Below are 19,605 nucleotides of genomic sequence, written 5' to 3'. Positions count from 1 at the left end.
CCAAGGGGAATGTACGATTGTAACATCTCCTTGGATTATTTCACAAACATATGGCAAATGAAGCACCTGAACCAGATGCACAAGCATATTATACCAGGTCTGTTTTAACTTAAAACTGTGAAATACATCAGATGGTGAAGTTATTTTGGTCGTGAACATCCATCATGGAAACAGTATAGAAGCATCTTTTCTTTATTGTCCATTTTACTTGGACTGGAAATAATCAAGAACAAAATAGCTTGGAAATCATCACTTGCAGTATAAGATTCCAGGTAAAGTTCAAGACCTAATGAAGTATATGGTCTTGATTTACATGGGCCTCAGACATCTCCGCATAGTTTATTAATGCCTATTACCAATATTCACTACGGGCAGGTCTGGAATCTCAACTTAACAATGATTATTTTCACTTCCCTTTTCCTCATCTTGTGTTCACTCCTCTGGAGATGCATATGGGTGATTTAATATGGAATTTTTTAAGAAGAAGAATATATTCTCTGTTGAATCGGTAGAGAGTTTTTGTGTTTTTTTGGCCTATTTTATTATTACAACATTGGTCGTTTATTTTACTAAAGAGTCATCATCTGGCATTGGCTTCTTGGAATCATAGTAATCTGAGCAGAAACGCCCATCTCATTTGATAGTGGGGACACCATATTTCACAATGAGCAGGATAATTTTTAATCTGGGTTACTTATGTTTGAGAATTAGAAGCTATAGATGCCATTGAACTCCCAAGTGTAGTGTTGTGCTTGGTCTGATAAGGAAATAAAGAATACACAGTCATGGACAACTATATTTTCCCTTCAATACATACGTGCAAATTCCATTAGCATTAACGAGTGCTCTGCGGGTGTCCTGAGAAGGATGTGGACCAAGTCACAATGGAATCTATTACTTTATCCAGCTGAAAAAAAAAAAAAGACTTGCATCAATTCCTGAGCAGCACAACAACCCAGGCTGAGAGTATGTAACCAGTATGGTGGCGGTGGCACCAGGGAAAGGGTACTTACTTTTTATGGCCGGTATGGCATAGAGTGGAGATTTGGGGGTTGCATTACTATGGTTGGCAAATGTTGAAGCTAACAATAGAGGTCCACAGAGTCTTGGATATTCTGCCTTTGTGTTGCATCAAAATAAGGAAACGAAATATTTATGAGCTTAATTCTGCATCTCAATTCTTTCCCCCTTTGAAATGGCAATTCTCTGCATGATGATATGTATAGATGTGCAGTTCAGATGTGTTCCCAGCCAATATGATATTCCATAAATGTGATGCACCTGTGTTTTCTTGGTCACCCTGCTGTCACTGGGGTGCGTTAAAGCGCTCCCTCCAAAATAAGTGAGTAGGAGGCAGGGCGGGCATGTGGGGGAAGGGGTATGATCTCCCTTCTCCTCTTTTTTTCTAATTTCTTTTCATTTAGAAAGCCTTGGAATATAGATTTAATTTCAGGTTAAGATGTCAGGTTTATCCCAGTCCAGAGATGTTGACAAATCCCAACCTGGGACTGCGGTGGCCCTGCATGCCCTCATGTTCTACCTATCTCACAGGGATGTAGCTATACTATAATACACACTTCTAATATTGCAGAACTGCTAGGGTCAGGGCATTCTGGGCCTCACAGTATCAGGCAAACAACCACACAAAACTGTGCATCACTCCCCGTGCAGAGGCCTCCTTTGTAAAGCTGCTAACCCAACATCCTCGCTCCTGGACCAACAGGACACTAGCGTATTGATGACCCTCTACGTAGCAAGCCAACACTCTGACCAGTCTGAGAAATGGACATTTAGTGTTGGGAGAAACCACAGCAAGAGAAACAAAATGACTGGCAACGAAGGCAGACAACAAAACAGAAGTACTGACTCTGTGCCCTTACCTTCATTTCCCCCCTGAAGATTTAGACTTCTGACGGTAAAAGCAATAATGTTCTGACCTTCAAGGGCTGAGGTTCTGTTGCCACTGGTTGTTGAAAGAATCATTCCTCAGCAGCACGGGCACCACTGGCCCTAGCAGCAGTGGCTGCTGTGGCAGCGGCAACCACAAAAACTGGAGTTCAGTCATATTGGCATCAGATTCTGGAAGGGGGAGGGCAGGGAGAGAGGGAGTCTATTGGCCTAAAAAGCTGAAACATCTGCTGGAGTTATTAACAGCTTTTTGGCTGAGTTCAGCAGCAGGGCACCTTGTGGTTGATAGATTCTTCTCTCAGCGATTCAAAACAATGCAGTTAAAGCAAATTTCTCATTTTCAGAGCACAGCTTAATGAGGCATACAGTATTTTAAAAATAGTCACAGTTAAAATGGTCAATAGTGGTGACTGCAATCAGTGGTTACCTTCAGTCCTCCACTGCGTTGTTAACTTTGCCAGGGTGATTGCATAGCATGGATTTTTCAAAACACCTCGTAGCTCACAGTTAACTCACTTCGTAAGAATTTACATTATTTATGAAGTTTATGCAGATTACCCTACGGTGTAAATATTGGCGGACTTGATCAAAACCACTTAGAGGCCTCATGGCTCTCCCTTCCCAAAAGTGTGCATTAAACCATTTTAGGCTCAGAAGTCCAATTCCAGGAAAGGTTCTGAGGGGTCTAATTTTGGAGATGAAGTGAGACTGAACACAGGGTGACAGCCTGGGCTGGAAAGAGCATTGGGTTGGAAGTCAGGGGCCAAGGGTTCCATCCCGAGTCCTTGTACTAACTGGCTGCCAGAGTCCTTGGGAGTCACTTACTGTTCTGCCTCAATTTCTTCCTGAATAAAATGTGGGGCCTATTAAGGGGTATGTCTCCGAATGTTTCCATCCAGCTCGGCGTCCCGGGAACTATGGAGTTCAAATCCAATTTTAAAGTGTTCTTCTTACGAAATCCATGAATTGTAAGTTGAGACTGCTCACCAATGCATTTCTGCATTTGTGCATGACGGTATGCCTGGCATTTGGGTGGTGCATCAGACAAACAAAATGTAAAGTTAAATAGCTCCATCAGTCATTTCAAGTAGATGCACCATATGCTGTAACAGACATGGGCAAAGTACAACCAGCCCCAGCTGGACTTCCTAGCCTGTTTATCTGGCGGGGTGACCGTGTCCACCCTAGGAAGGGACAAGCACAGCTTTGTGTCCGACTGCTCCAGCATGCTAACTTTGGCAGGAGGAAGGGGGTGATGAGAGAGAGAGAAGGTTGACCTGTTGTGGGCCAACATCGATGATGGAGCTGAAGTCCACTCCGTTCCTTTTGTCACTTGCCCTTGTGCCCAGCACTTGGTAGGAAAGGAGAGAGAAGTTTGCCTAGTCATTGTTTCCCCAGGCAACTGATGATCTGACCCTTAATTGCAGAGGGAAATTGAAGGAGGACAGCAGCCCCCTTCCTGCATTCTGATCCAGGAGTCTCTAAGGACAGAGACAATACTTTTTTTCTGTTAAAAAATTATCCTGGTTGGTTCTAAGATACACTTATATCCTGATAGGCAAGAGTCTCATTGAATGTGGGGGTGCTTCTAGCCTCTACAGCCAAACTGCTTCTATACTGAGGCTGATAGCACATGGTCCAAGTCAAATTGATTTGTCTGGTCTCCTACTTCAGTAAGAGCCTCAGGTTTCACTCAAACATGCTGGGAGGATGGTACAAGTGAAGTGAGTAAAAAAAATTGAAGGCTTTCCATGCTGATCAGAGGGTTCATGTGGTATGGTCCTTGATTCCTCAATGAACTTAAAGGAAAACCTTCACAATGTCCAGAGCCCTTGTGTCTTGCAGATGAAGGAGGAGCATATCCTCAAATCTCTTGCTGCAGAGCCCACTTAGGAGGTACCAGGCTTGACTTTTAGGTGGAACAGTGTGTCTGAAAAAGGAAATCTTGTACCTCTGCAGAGATATGGGATACCTGGGAGATGCCTCTGATGGCAGTTTGGGGCCTTGGTTGCCATTGAAAATCCAGCTGATGTCATCCCTTGTCCCCCAGGAATATCAGCCAATGTGCTGTTCTGAGGTTTGCTGTTGCCGCAGGAGGCTCGCCTATTGCTGAACAGTCAACACTGGGACCCTGTCTAACCAGCTCCCAGCAGCTTGCTGAGAGCCTCAGGGCAGACCACCAGCCTCTCACAGGGCCATCTTATGTGGCCCTGTGGCTCTGTGGGACCAGTGCCCCACTATGTTCCTGTGTTATATGGACACTGCCACCTTGTGAAACAACAAGGGGTCTACCAGTGGGTCTGATATGGGGGGGAATGACCCAGGAAGTCCTGTGTAAGTGGAGCATATTTCCCATGGGCTCCAGTGTGAAGTCATACCTGAACTCTTCCATAGAGAGACAGATGATATGGGAAAGGAAGATCCAGCCTCTGCTAAAAAGACAGTGACCAAGGTTTCAGGGTAAACGGGATGCCCAGCTCCCGAATTCAGTACTTCTGAACTTGGGGTTGCAGATTCTCTGAAGGCTGACAACCACGCTACTTGTTTAGCAGTTCCCTGGGGACTGAAGCCTGGGGACTCAGGCTGCTACTGGAGACCGTCTGCAGCTCCCACCCCACGGGCAACTGAATGGCTAGCCACAGCCACAGGGTGGTCTTAAGCTGTCCTTCCACAGGCTCCTAATGAAAACACTGAAATAAGGTTGATGGGAAATAAATATCAGTTTATAACTCTCTTCCTCCACATACCAAAAAATCTATGTCAAAGGCAGGTGTAGACATGCCCTCACATCTCGTGTCACCTAGAGCATAGATGTTGATTTGATGGAAATACGTGTGTGTGTGTGTGTGTGTGTGTGTGTGTGTGTGTGTGTGTGTTTTAAACACAACATCACCTGTCATGTCAGGGCATGCATGAGACCCAGTAGCAAATACTTTTTGTATTACTGAATAAAAAGTGATAGTATCTTACTTGAACTTTGCCATATTTGACAATTGTCATATTAAAACATAATTCTAATTCAGATTCAAAGGGCATATGTAGATAATAAAATTAAGAAGTAGAAATTAGGAAACCCATGGGCTGTCTTTATTTTGGCCAATAAGTTAAGAGCTAATTTTGAGTAAGTTGTCCAACCTGTATATAATAATCTGCCTTTTTCCAAAGTAAAGTAAGACTAAGCATCATCACTTGCTGTTAAAATATAAGGCATTGTATTTTTTCAGAGGAAGGATGCAAATTTTGGGGTTTAATAATAGTTGAATTACATCCTAATATCTTACAAGTGGTAGAATTGATCTATAATCTGAAATAAATCTTGTAATGGCTTGTCACATAGATGAAGAGTATTTCTTATTCTTATATATAGACAAAAGATAAAGGAGATAATGCAATCTTTGTATTAGACAGCAAAGTAACTATATCCTTATTGCATTCCAAGGGACAATAGGGGTCATCTGGTCTAACTTCATTCTTAAATGGGGAGACAGGCTTAGAGAGGTTAAGCCAAGGCGACAAGTAAAGTTTCTTTACAACATATTCCATTTCACGGTATAGTTTTATTGACAAAACCAGACTCCCTTACAAGATACATTATCAAGGACAGAGTAAGTAACTCTAAGATAGAACTCTAATCACATCCATCTGTTTGTCTTTCTCTCTTTCACATATTCCCTCAACACCTTTCTTTTAGAGAAGAGTGTCTACTCTCTGGTCCAAAAGGAGTATCAAATTTTGCTTCTAAAATCCATCAGTGGAAAGTCTGTATTGATATCCAACAGTAACCTTTATCAATTTGCCAAGGAATGAATACATATTTTGATGTACTGAAATACATCAGAATATAAGGTAGCACCAACTGTAAGGAAGGGGCTCTGGGGAAGAGATACTGATATTGTTGAGGACTTTTTATGTTCCAGACATCCTGCTAAGAGATTTTTAAAGCTTGTGATTTATTTTAATTATCTCAATCCTGTGAGATAGATACTCTTTTACAGATAAAGACACTGGGACCTGGAGAGGGAAAAACATTGCCTAATGTTACACCATTACCACGTGGTAGAGAGAGACTTTACTCTCAGGCTTCCCTAACTTGAATTTACCCATATGTACAACACATATGCAGAGGATATATGTTCAGAGGAACATACATAATAAGTGACGAGCATCATAGATAATACCTGTCATGAGAGTTTAGAGGAGATATTACTGGATATTCTTGGAATGAACCACTCTGTCAGATTAGAGTGGTCAGGTACCATGTTTCTTTGAGAAAGTGGGATGAGCCAAGTCTTAGAGTATGGGTAGGTTTGGATAGGCAGATATGATAGGGAAGGACATTTTACCTTGGGAAAATAGATCCTAGCAGAGAATGCATAGTAAAGAAGCGTAAGTAGATCGTTTTGGCTAAAAAGAAAGGTTCCCTCTGGTAAGTCGTGAAACAAGGCCAGAAAGGAAGCTTGGGTTTGGACTCTAAAAAATTCAATGCCAGGGTAAAGGGTTTGGATTTAATACTTTGAACAACAGCATCAAAAGTTACTTGGAAGGCAGCTATGATGGCCTAGGGGTTAAAATTTTGGTGCGCTCCACTTCGGAGGCCTGGGTTCCGTTCCCGGGTACAGAACCACACCACTTGTCTGTCAGTAGCCATGCTGTGGTGGTGGCTCACATAGAAGAATCAGAAGATCTTACAACCATTCACAACTATGTACTGGGGCTTTGTGGGAGGAAAAGGAAGAAAAAAGGAGGAAGATTGGCAACAGATGTTAGTTTATGGGTGAATCTTTTGCAGGGTGAAACTTCCCCTGCAAAAAAAAAAAAAAAAAACAGTTACTTGGAGACAAATTAGAGAGCCAAAGAAAGGAGACAGGGAGGGTATCTCAGATTATACTATGATAGTCCAGGCATGAGGTAGTGACAATGATGGTGGTGATACAATAAAAATAGATATAAGGAACTTACAGAGTAAAATAAACACTGTTCAAAGGAGATGTAGTGATTGACTGTAAATCAATCCAGGTGGAAGGACCTGGAATAACAAAGGTTGTCCAAAGTATTTTGCTTAGATTCATTTGTTGAACATTCGATTGTTGAATGCCTACGATGTACGTGGTGCTATTCTGTTGCCTGGAGATATAGCAAGTGAATCAGCCAGCCACACTCTGTGCTGGCAGGGCACTTAACATTCTAGTAGATGATCTGGGGAGTGGCTTAGGCTGATAGAAATGGGGGGACATCATGAGGGAGAATTGGTTTTATTAAGAAGATAATGAGGGGGCCGGCTCCGTGGCATAGCGGTTAAGTGCGTGTGCTCCACTGCTGGCGGCCCGGGTTCAGATCTTGGGCGTGTACCAATGCACTGCTTGTCAGGCCATACTGTGGCGGCGTCCCATATAAAGTGGAGGAAGATGGGCACAGATGTTAGCCCAGGGCCAGTCTTCCTCAGCAAAAAGAGGAGGATTGGCATGGATGTTATCTCAGGGCTGATCTTCCTCACACACACACAAAAAAGAAGATAATGAGTTAGAGGTGAGATTAGGGTAGCCGAGGTTAAGATGTAGATTAGGCAGGTGGTGGGAAAGAACACTATCTCAGTGAAGAGGCCAGAGTTGGAAAGAGAAATTAGAAAGCCCTATAGGAGAAGTAACCAGGAATCAAATCATTTCCAAATTACCAGCTGCTGCCTTCACAATCCCCATGCATACGCCCCTTCAGTCTGCCTTTCTCATTCGATTTATCCCATCCTCTGAATGTACATTTCTTTAGTGCACTCTTTGGTGTCACTAAATTTTTGTCTTCCAAGGAAATGTAAGATTTGAATAATTCTATTCATTTGCAGCACAGGAAGAAATCCAACTATGTCTGATTGCTTCAGGAGGGTTACAAAATATTTTCATTCCATGTAATTCTTCAGGGCGGTGCTTCTTAAAATTTAATGTGCACACAAATCACCTGAGGATCATGTTCAAATACAGCTTCTGATTCTGCATATCTGGGATGGGGCCTGCAATCCCGCATTTCTAAGCTCTCAGGTGCTGCTGCTGCTGCTGGTGGTCCTCAGATGTAACTTTGAAGCTTTGGCTTCATTATGTTATTAAATCTCACATTGTTCTCCCCCATTGATGATATGGAAAACAACTGTTTTTGTCTTGTAGTTATAAACATTAACACAAAGAAGATAAAAGCATAGGAACTTAAACTACGGAAGAAAAGGCATGTACAAATTTTGTTATATAGCCAAGAGTATGGGACCAATGACCAAAAAGAAGGGCAAACATATTATAGGAAGTGACTTCCAGATTGGGTGGTCCAATATTCAAAGTTTCATAGACTAGGATGCTTTTGAGCAGGTCAGGATTGTGGGGCTAGTCAGAGCAACACCTTAAGGAAAATAGGTGTTATCCGAAAGGCAATAACCATCCAAACCAATGAGGACTCATCCAGAGTGAAAAAGTGAAAAAGCATCATCAGACCTGTGCTTCAGACTTATTATGCTGGTGGTCAGCACAGACTTTGAGGGCAGGCCATTTGGGAGCCTAGATAAGAGATGAAGAGCTGGAGTTGGGCAATGGAAATGGATCAGGGACAAATGAAGGGTATGTTTTGGGGTTTGAATTGGCAAGAGATGTGGAGGCAGAGCGAGACAGAGGAGTCAAGATGACTCTCATTTTCCCAGAGTATGCAGAAGCTATCTAGGAGTGAGTGGTAAATAGGAGTCTGGAGGTTAGGAGAAAGCACTGGGCTGGCGAAACAGAACTGGGCATGAGTAAGTGGGAGACGATGAGGTTATTCAGAGACAGAGAGGATGAAAGTGGAGGAGGAGGTAAAAGTTGAGGCCCAATGTCACAAAGAGATTGGATGGGTCAGGGACTGAAAACAGGGTGTAGGATTGTAGGTTAAGAAGTTATTTGTGACCACTGCTTGAGGAGTCCCAGTTCAATTGGTGAGTAGAAGCCAAGTAACAATGATTTGGAGAGACAGCAGGAAGGAGGCCTTGTGATCTCCTTCTAGAAGCTGGAGGTAAACAGAAAAGAGAGGTATGTAGGTCGTTGATATAGAGGCTAGGAATTTTGTTTGCTTAGTTTTTAAGGATGGAACTGAGGAAGCAAGTCCTCAAATTAAGTTTGGCTTATCCTGAATCCCCAAGTTATTTTTGGTTTTATTTCCTTGACTGAACCGTAGAATCTGCCTACAATTCTGCTAATTTATCTTTTCTTCCTCTATCTTCTAAATATTCAAATATTTCTCTAGAAAGTTGTTCAATTGTATTTTAACACTTTTCCATCTTGATGATCCTACTGGATAGGGAAAACCAGAATTTCACTAAAATTAGTGACTGAGAATTAGAAGGCACCTTGGGTCATTTTTTCTAATCTGCTCTCCCAAAGGTGTTATCCCCTTTTGGCATCTCTGATTTATTTCTAGTGATAGTAAACTGCTCCTTCAGAAGGAAGCCAACCATTTGTTGTACATACCATACCTAACAGCATGTCTGTGATAGTCCAGCTGCAATGTGTTTAGCTGCATATAATGGATGACTCTAATTCAAAATTGTTTAACAAGATGAAAATATGTTACATCTAAGAAGTGCTGAAGTAGGCAAGTTGCAGAGTTTGTCAAGTCAGTGTTTCAACACAATGTCAAAGACCCAGGATTTTTCCATCTTTTTCATTCTGCCATCCTCAATATATCAGCTTAGCTGCCCTCATTGTCACAAAATGGCTGTCATTATTCCAGGCATCACACACAATCTTCATACATCCAGCAGAAGGAAACAGGCCATATCCTGTTTGACTCTTTTTTATCAATGAGGAGATCTTTTCCAGAAGCCCTCAGGAGACTATAGTATCACATAATGGTGATGAAGATGGACAATGAGCTACACTGCCTGGATTTGTATTCTGGTTCTACTTACCTACCTCCTTGGGCAAGTATTTTAGTTTCTCCAGCTCTCAATTTCCTCAGCTGTAAAACTTAGGTAGTCGTACAACCTACCTCATAGGGTTGTTGTTAAGATTAGCAGTAATATATGTAAAGCACTTGGAAAAGTGCCTGGCACACAGTAAGTGCTCAGTAAGTGTTCCTTACCACGCATTCAATGATCCTAATTGAGTCACATGTCCATCCCTTAATCAGTCACTAGCAAAGCGAATGGGGTTACTGTGATTGGTTTTGAAAAATCAATATTTATCCTCGAAATGGGGGCTAAAGATGTGTCTCTATATATGGATATATGATAAAATTTGGGCTCTGTTAACAGAGGAGGAGAAGAGATGGATGGCTGTCGGGGAGATGACCAATAGTGCCAACCACACAGTGCACAGCTTGCCATTTGCTTTCATTCCATTCATTATCAGTTTGCAGACAGTGGTAATGTTGGGAGGAGAAACTGGAGGGGAAGACAATATGCTTAGTATACACAGTTGGCCTTCCATATCCGCGGATGCGGAACCCGCAGATACAGAGGGCCGACAAAGGGAATTCAGCATCCACGGATTTTGGTATCTGCAGATGGTGTGGTGGGGAGTGTAGTAGGGGGTGGGGTGGGGTGGGGGCGGGCGGTCCTGGAACCAATCCCCCGCAGATACCGAGGGACGACTGTACTAGTGATATATTGATGGTACATGCATTCTAAGCAGATTCATGCTTGAATCCTACAAAGTGAAACTTAAAAATATATTTAAAATACCTAACAATTAGTTCCAACATCATCTCAAACATCAGTGTAAAATAACTTACATTTCTACGTCAATTTGCAAAGCTTTTTCTGCCTACTTTTGCTCATTTAATCCTCGCAACAACTAGGCGATGTAGGAAGGATGGTATTATTACCGTTTTGTAGATGATGAAATTGAAGCTTTTAGAAATCTAGTTAGAACTTTGGACACAGAGGTAGCAGAAGCCAAAGTCAAATTCAGAATCACCCATTTCCTACTAAGAAGTCTTTCTTCTCTATCCAAGTGCCTTTCCTATAAAATAAAGACATTCTGAAATGTTTTCTTCAGCCATCGTTAGCAGTGGCTCTCTCCCATCTTACAGCCAAGAATTAAGTACAATGTGCCAAGTCTATGCCAAGATATGTGAGCACATAGCTGACCATGGCACTCTTAGCACCATTCATTCTCAGAGAAGTGAACACACACATTTACGTGTTACTATTCCATGGAAGGGTTATCTGGAGTCTTTTATTCTTACAAACATTCTTTCTCCAAGTGCCAGTGTTAATTACTGTCGCCTAAATTTTTTTTATACCAAAATTGGCACTGGGCTATTTCAAAATATGATTGCAAAGAAATGATGTATGAGAAACCTTTTCACGAAAAGAACTGATCCCTTAAGACAGTAGTTGCATCCCAGAAAGGTAAAATTTGGATGTCTCCATTAAAAACCATGTAAAAACCATGCCAGTAACTTACATTTCTTCTTTTTTTTAAAAAAAAACTTCATAATCAATGGAATGGGGTAGTTAGTGACCTTTAATAGACTTTAATTAACATTTTAATAGAAAATATTTGGCATGTTTTATAAGACTGCTATAATCATTGTTATTTACATCCTGATATGCTTGATGTTTCTGCCAGAGACTCTGGCTGGGACCCCTGCCCTCTGGACATCTGGTTAAATGCTTCTGCACGCTATTTCCATGGCTTGTGACAGTCTAGGGGCCTCCCTGTGATTTCCAGGTGTTTCTAGGACTTACTCTTTTACGATTTTCTTTGCCTCTATACTCCAGGATCTTGGTATGATACTGAGGGTCTGCTTCAAATGAATCAGGTATGAGGTCCCAATCTCTTCACTGGTTTCTGAAAAAACAAAAAAACCCACAAAGCACTCACTCTAAACATTTTATGAGTTAAATAACCCTACTGAGATTTGGAAGTCCACAGGGTAGGGCTACATTGAGAATCATGTAGACTCTGACTGTCATTTCAATTCCTGTCTGGAATAAACGGAATATTACTCCTCCTTTCTCAGATACACCAGATCTCCACACCTCAAGGTCCCACATTCTCCCATTCTACTCCCAGGCCTTTGTCAGGATATTTTCTCTTCCTATTCTCTTTCTAGGAGGAAATCTGGTGTCAACTGTCAGTATCAAATAGTATTTTCCCACTTCTTTACATCTGTCATTCACCTTGTCCAATGTCCGAACCATAGTAAGTATAAATAAAAGATATTATTAAAAGTTGACTTGTTCCAACTTTTCTCCTGATTATTGTCCCAGGTAAAATCGTAAATGAGACCAGAGGTTGGCAAACTACAGCCTGAGGGCCAAATCTGGCCATACCCATTAGTTACTATATTTTGTTTAAGGCTGTTTTCACATTCACTACAACAGTGGAGTTGAGTAGTTATAACAGAGGCCATGTGGCCCACCAAGCTGGAAATATTTATGACTAGCCCTTTACACAGAAAGTTTGTCCCAATTTAGGCAACTCTCTTGAAAATACATTACAAGATTTTCACACATCTTATGTATCTTGATCCCCTAGCACCTCTGAAATGCCTATTCTCCTCATTTTACAAATGAGAAAATTGGAAAGTGACTAGCCCAAGATCACGTGACAGAGGTGGGATTAGTAAAAGTTGATCTGTCCATACACTCCAGCTTATGCCCTTTGGAGAGGAGAGGGGAACTAATCCGCCATCGAAAGAGACCCATAAATCTTTCCACTCCTGCGGTTGAGGAGGGGCCATTTGTGTCGGTCCCTATTCCATTCACGCGTGAATTTTTGAGGTAAATTTGCCAGCTCTGTTCCTCTTGCCTAATCTGTTAGGGAGTAGGAGGTGTTAAAATGAAGATGAAACAAGTACAGATTAGTTCCTCTTAACTCTGCACTCATCTAGAGTAGGATTAGAGGGCATGGAAATGCCCCAGAGTTCAAGAGCTAGACCTGGATGTATAGGCGCCTTAGAACCCCGTGGCTGCTTTGGCTTGGTTTAGTCCCCAGTTGGAACTGTTGGCTTGGCCTTCTCACTCTGAACTTAGTGCTCTTTCCACTATACTAAGCACACCGTTGAATAATGATAGCCTTAATGAATAATTATGAGTTCATTAGGAAAACACAAGAGATGAAATCTTGTGTTGGTTTCTAAACATGGCCATCGTCAATTCCTTCCCTCTTTGTAGATGCACGGTGCTCCTCACATCCAGTGAGTGGTGGAATCTAATTCCTTTCCCCTTGAATCTGGGTGATCTTAGGAGCAGGTTTGAGGTGGAAGCCCCACACTGGGACTTTTGACACTAGGTTATAAGAATCTGGCAGCCTCAACTTGGGTGTCTCGGAAGGCTCACCCTAAGACACTCCCTCTCAAAACCTAGCTGCCATGCATGAGAAATGAAAGGCCACAAGGAGAGGCCACAGGCAAGTGTTCTAGTCAAAGATCCCAGCCCATCTCCCAGTCAACAGCCAGCATCAGCATCCAGCCATGTGCGAGTGTCATCTTGGCTGGCCAGCCCAATGGAGCCTTCAAATGACTGCATGAGAAATCCTAAGCAAGAAGCACCCAGACAATCTATAAATTTGTGAAAGTTAATATACTGTTGATTCAAACCATCACATTTTGGCATAGTTTTATGCAGCTATAGATAATCAAATAAAAGTTTAAAAATAAAAAGATAATTTTGTTATCTACAGGAAAAAATGAACATATTTTATGAAACCAGTCAAACTAATAAAGGAACCCATTGTCCAATTACAATCAGAAAAAGAATTCCCTAAAGTTAGTGTGACAAAACAAGGTTTCAGATTCCTTTTGCCTCTTTTATTCCTTTTGGGGAAGAGATGGGATGGGAGAACAGGTGAAGAGTGAGACATGTGCAGGTAGAAGGAGGTTCTTTTAAGATAATAATGTCTCAAAGTTATTCATTGTTAGCAAGAGAAAGTTTCCTCTTGTAAATGCTTCAGGCATAAGAATCTTATCTTACTCTTGGGGCAAGTTAACCAGGTAATTAAAAATTAAAAGAGAAATTTCAAAACATCTTCCCACGATAGAACCAGGAATGAAGATCTCCAAAGCTTTGACCTAGAGAAGTGGGGCCCTGGTTGAAGGAAGGACAAGGGGGTAGAAAAGAGAAAACGAATGTTGGAGAGACTCCAGGAGCTCATGGGTTTCCATCTGAGGCTGACTTTGTGTGTCCTGAAAGGCAGTCCTATGGGAAAAGGGAAGAAATGCTTTGCTCTATCTGCTGTTCTTCATGTGTACTCCCAACTGGCTAATAAAATAAAACTGTCTATGCACCTCACAGTGAATTGTGTCTGCGCTTCAAGACCTCATTATTGTCTGGATTTCAATGAGCTTGTTTTCCTCACAGAAAGAAGGGTGGCCATCTTGTGGAATGAAGGGTGCTTGAAAATGTCTCCCTTCAACTTTAGAAGAAACGAGGAAGTCCCAATGTTGTGTTTCTTGAGTTTTGAAAAGAGTGTGTGTGTGTGTGTGTGTGTGTGTGTGTGTGTGTGTAGATGTTCAAGAACAAGATCAATTCTCTGGAACAGTAAGGGTTCCTCTTCCGTTCTTCAACATCTCCCACTGCCACCCCAAGCTTGTGGCTTTTACTTTCTCTTTCTCCTTCTCTCTTAGTGCTGGGTGTGCCATTTACCCACCCAAATCTGCTATGCACTCATTTCTACCCAGCTCTGCACAGGAAAGCTGACTTATAAGAATTTCATCAATGGACTCTCTTGCCTTCAAGCTCTGGTTGAGTGTAGCCAATGGGGAGCCCTGGAGAGAGATTGATGAGAGAGATAAAGTAAGATCAAGGTGTTTATTCCCCTGCCCTTCTCTTGGCAGATTCACCTTGGGCCAGTGGTGTCCCTTGTCTAAAGGTCTGAGCTCCTCTGATGACAGCCCTCTCTGCAGGACTGTCATTTTGGGTTCCAGTAACCCTTCCCTCCCTTCCTCTCTTGGGCCTAGGACTGGTAACAGCTGTGCTTTTATTAGCCCAGTGTGCTGTACTAAGCTTTGTGGCTTCCTCACAACTCGGTAAATAGTCTCTTTATTAAATTCTCCTGGAGTAATCCTGATTTGAGCGTGCCATCTATTTCCTGCTGGGAGCTGACAGATACACTATTCTACACTACTGGTCATTTACATCTTAATAAAAATTTAGTACAAAGTTTTTCTCTCCCTTGGCTATTTGTGATTTTAAGTCCAACCATGGCACTAAAAGAGCTTTGGTCCCCAGGAATTCCATGGATAAACAATCAGGTGGAGTTTGCATTGCTGGGAGAGGAAAGGGCAAGAAAATTTAAATCTGCCCCTCATGAATCACACCGAAAGGGAGTCTTCCACTTATTCTGACAGTTTATGTAAATACCCTGCCCCTTACCACCATTAAAGCGTTAGTTAAGCCAGCTAATGGCCAGGTGCTGGTGGAGCGGTAGTTCCCTTCTTCCAGGTGGGATTGGGATGGAAGATGGCTACATGGAGATGTGGGGCTGGAGGAGGGCTGGTGGTGGGTGGGTGGGGGACACACTAAGACTAACTTTTTCTATTCTATGATTGTGCTAAGACTAACCATGACTACACACAGAGCTTCTTGAAGTGGAAAATACACATTTTCAACGTAATTTCTGCCTTCTCTGTCATGATTTTGTTAGTTTTAAAACTACCGTGTTCTCACAAAGTTTGGATAATGTTGGTGATGCTGATTTATTCAAGGTGTCCTGAATAAATTTTGAGTTTTTAAACTGAAGACCTCCTCAACAGTAAATAGGAAAGAGAGATATTTGATCACGTTGTGTCACTGTCCCTCCAAAGCCTCCAGTGGCTCCCTATTACTTAGAATGCAACATCCTAACCTTAGCCTGGCTTTCAAAGTCGCATAATCTGGATCAAGTCTTCCTTTTCAGCCTCAGTCCTCTTCCTAGCCCCTCTTCTATCTCTCTTCCAACTATTTCTCCATACAGATTATTCTTAGCCAAATCAATCAACTTCTTCATTTCCAAACATGCTACACAAGTTCCCACCTTGTATGTGGCCCACCTCAAGGCCTTTGCTCAGCTTTTCTGCCAGCTGAAAGTCTCTTCCTTTACCCACCCAGCCCTCCCACTGCAGAGTGGGCTCTTGGAGGAGATGATGCTTGATTTCTTCATTTTGTGCATCTCTCCTGCATAGCACAGTACCTTGCCCATTCTAAGTATCCTCAAAAGAATTTGTGGAGTAAATTAAAGTAGCTGATTCAAACGGCAACTTTTCAGGAACTGTTTCTAATTTTCTTTGCTTGACAAAAACAGGCCAAGTTAAGGCTCAGAAATGAGAGAGAGAGACGGCAAGGGGTCTGCAGTGTAGGCCGATCCTTAACTCTTCCTCTTCAAAGCAACATCTATTTGTCTATCTATCAATCGATCCATCTTGATCTCTCTTGTAGACCACATTCATGCACAACTACGACAGTGATTGTCTAGATTAAAAAGAAATCTTCAGTATTGCCATTTGCCAGTGATAAATGCTCAATAAATGCAGACTTCATTGAAGATTGGTAATGTGTAAGCTTTTCAAGGTGTTATGGAGGAGGGGACAATTTCTTTTATGGTTTCTCTGTATTTATCTGGGTGAAAAAGTAAGACAATTGGATCCAGAAGAAAGCCAGGAATTGGAGAGAGAGAGAGTTGAAAGTTTAAACAATTTCTTTTTCTGATTGGAAAAATCTACTGTTCTGGTGTTTGATGTTTCAAAGAGTTTCCTTCAGCAAGGAGTTAAGGTTGGATGTGGCCCAGTGCCTAGTGAAGTCCAGTGGGAGGCCAAAGGAAGGCAATGGATGAAGCAGTGCGGAAAATGTTACTTCCAAATTTTAGTTACTCCCCAAAGACGGGCCCCAGCTCTAACGTTTACCCTGTACCTTATAATAGCATTTGGGGAATCATTAAAAGCTTTTGGTGTTACTATTTTAATTAAGAGTGAAAGTTCTGCATGGGCCAGACATGCTGGGCCTCTGTCCGTAGTGGTCACTGGGGAGAAATGGAATGTGAAATAAATGCAGACTCTTGGCTGCTACCACAGAGTTCTAGAACCCCTTATTTAAAGCATATTTCCAAAGAATACTGCATCTAGCAAGGAAACTGAAGTTGGTACACTAAAATGAAATGTTAGGTGTTCTCTCTAAATCTATATCTATACCTATACCTAGATCTATAACAATTATGTCCACTGAAATACTGGAATATATGGTCAAATAATCAAAGACTTTACATTTTTGTATAAAGATTGCAAAAGTGTTGTGAAACTGGATATGTGAAAAGCTAGATTTAAATCTTAAAATATGACTTACGACAGCATCTGCCACATTTGGAGCCTTCATTTTTAAGCTTCATCCTTGGATATCTTGCTTATACGATGTATGTGAATCAGCAATCAAGGAGGTAATACAATATGCATATTATGTATCTTCTTTCAAGATTGCCCAACATTTTGTTTTTTTGACAAACTGTACTTTGAAAATATACTTTCTTCATGTTGCTCTACCTCTCCCCACTTTTTATGATAAACAAAGCAATCCTTTCTTCAAATTCCTAATTTATTATAAGACACAATTGCTGAATGAGCAGATTCTGTAACCTAACTACATTCTTTTGGCTTTGGAGGGGATCCAGGGATATTTACTTTAAGTACAGTGCAATCTTACGATAATAAAATACTGTATGCGAAATATTTCCCAATAACTGCTTACATTAGGATGTTATGCAGTTAGGCGTTACTGCTCTACCCAGGGTACGCTATATCAGAGAAAACACTACACTTTAACTATTTCCTCCTTGGGGAATCTGAGAGATCACTTTGCACAGATTAATGCGTTATATATTCCATGTTCTGTAAAAATGGCACTTGAATGCAAATTTTAGTATGCTTGCCTTTTGCGGATAGCTATGTCCGTGAAGATAGGGATCCACAGACACAAACATGTGATGATTCCACACATATTTAGAGAACACTTCAGCATGCTAAAGAAAAAAAGTAATTTACGTACAACTGTGCATGTCCCGGCAGTACCACGTTCAGGAAATACCTCCAGAGCTGCAGACACTAGTGTGTTAATGTCTTTGATTACTTTCATATGGTACACTTGGAATTGTTAAAACACAGCTGCCACACATCAGAAGGTACTAGAAACAATCTGTTGGACAATACAGCAAAATGGCCGTAAATGAATTTCAGAAATACCCCGTGCTAGTTACTAGGGGGTGATTTACATAAAAAAGGAAAAACAGAAAAAATTTTAAAAGCGCCAAATACATCAGGAAACATCCCCGAAAGTCACTGGTCTTTTTCGGTCTTAAACATCCCTTCAAAATTAAATAATCACTCTGCTGTATTCCTAATGGAAAAAAATATATAGAGAGAAAACCCTCAGTACTGATTAATATAGTTTTCTTCCCCCCTCAAGATAATTTTGTTTGTTAAGAGCAGAACCTGACAGCTCTGGAGGACTAATTATTATCCAAAGGTAGAAAAATCACCTTGCTAGAGCAAATCTCAAGGGGTGAATTGGTTTTTATCCCTCGCTTCTAAGTGCTGTGACATCTCAGCTCATATAGGCAGTTATCTATTCTATTCTTAAAACCTTCCAATGAAGACGATTCAGCAGCATGTCTTAGAAGCTCATCTGGTGTCAAACTAGCCACCTAAAAGGATTTGGAAAACCTGAGACATAATCCCAGTGGGTATGCAAAGTTTCTGAAATACAAGAGAGGGACTTGAATTCTGTCTGAACAGAGTCTCTGGTTACACATATTTTTAAAGTAGGCACAATTTTGAGGTTCAGAGTTTCCTTCAAGTACACAGATGGTTTCAGTGTTGCTGTGGAGTAAAATGTTATCGTATATATGGCTGCTGGATCCCAATTCTCATTAGTGAGGTGCTGTTTTAACAGCACGAGGTTAGGAGAGGCAAATTCAGAACAGTAGAGACATCTGATGCTGTAGCAAAATGAATGTTAAAGTATTGATATGTGCAAAATGTTAGTGTATAAAGATGTTAGAGACATGAATTTGAAAGTGATCTGTCAACACATATAAACAAATCAAGACTACATGCTAAGTTTGAGGTAGAAGCTCTCCTGGTTCTCATTTACCTGGAAAATGAATAAAATAAAAGATCTAAAGACATTATTTTTTATGTTGACCTAAACTGAGTATTTCCCACAATTGCAGAGAAATTGACAATGAATGTGTAAAATTAATTGATTCAACAAATTCTTCAGGAGCATTTACTATATACAGGGCAGTAATGTGCTAGGGAATACAGCTGGGAAGAAGATAGACAAATGCCCTAATTTTTTTGGTACTTACATTTTATTGGAAATAGACAGGCAACAGACAAGTAACCAAAAAAAAAAAAGAAACATAAGATAATTTCAGCTAATGATAAGTGTCATTAAAAACATAAAACTACATAATGTGAGAGAGTGACTGGGGTGGAGAGATGGGCTAAAAAATTGTGTAGTCAGAGAAAGCCTCTCTGAGGAAGAGGCATTTAAGCTGAGATCTGAATGACAAGAATGACCCAACTTCGCAAAGCTTTGAGTGAGAACGTTCCAGAAAGAGGGAACAGCCAATGCAAAGGCTCTCAGGTAAGAGCAAGGTTGGCATGTTCAGGGGACACATACGGCCAGTGAGGAGTGAGGCCTGAGCAAAATGGGCAAGGAGATGCACTTTTATTTAAGTCGTCTGCATATTTTTCGATTTTTCGAGTTTGAGCTCA

Source organism: Diceros bicornis, chromosome 22, assembly GCF_020826845.1.
Source record: "Diceros bicornis minor isolate mBicDic1 chromosome 22, mDicBic1.mat.cur, whole genome shotgun sequence".
NCBI lineage: Eukaryota > Metazoa > Chordata > Mammalia > Perissodactyla > Rhinocerotidae > Diceros > Diceros bicornis.
The sequence above is the reverse complement of the archived record's forward strand: the minus strand, read 5'-3'. Positions refer to the sequence as shown.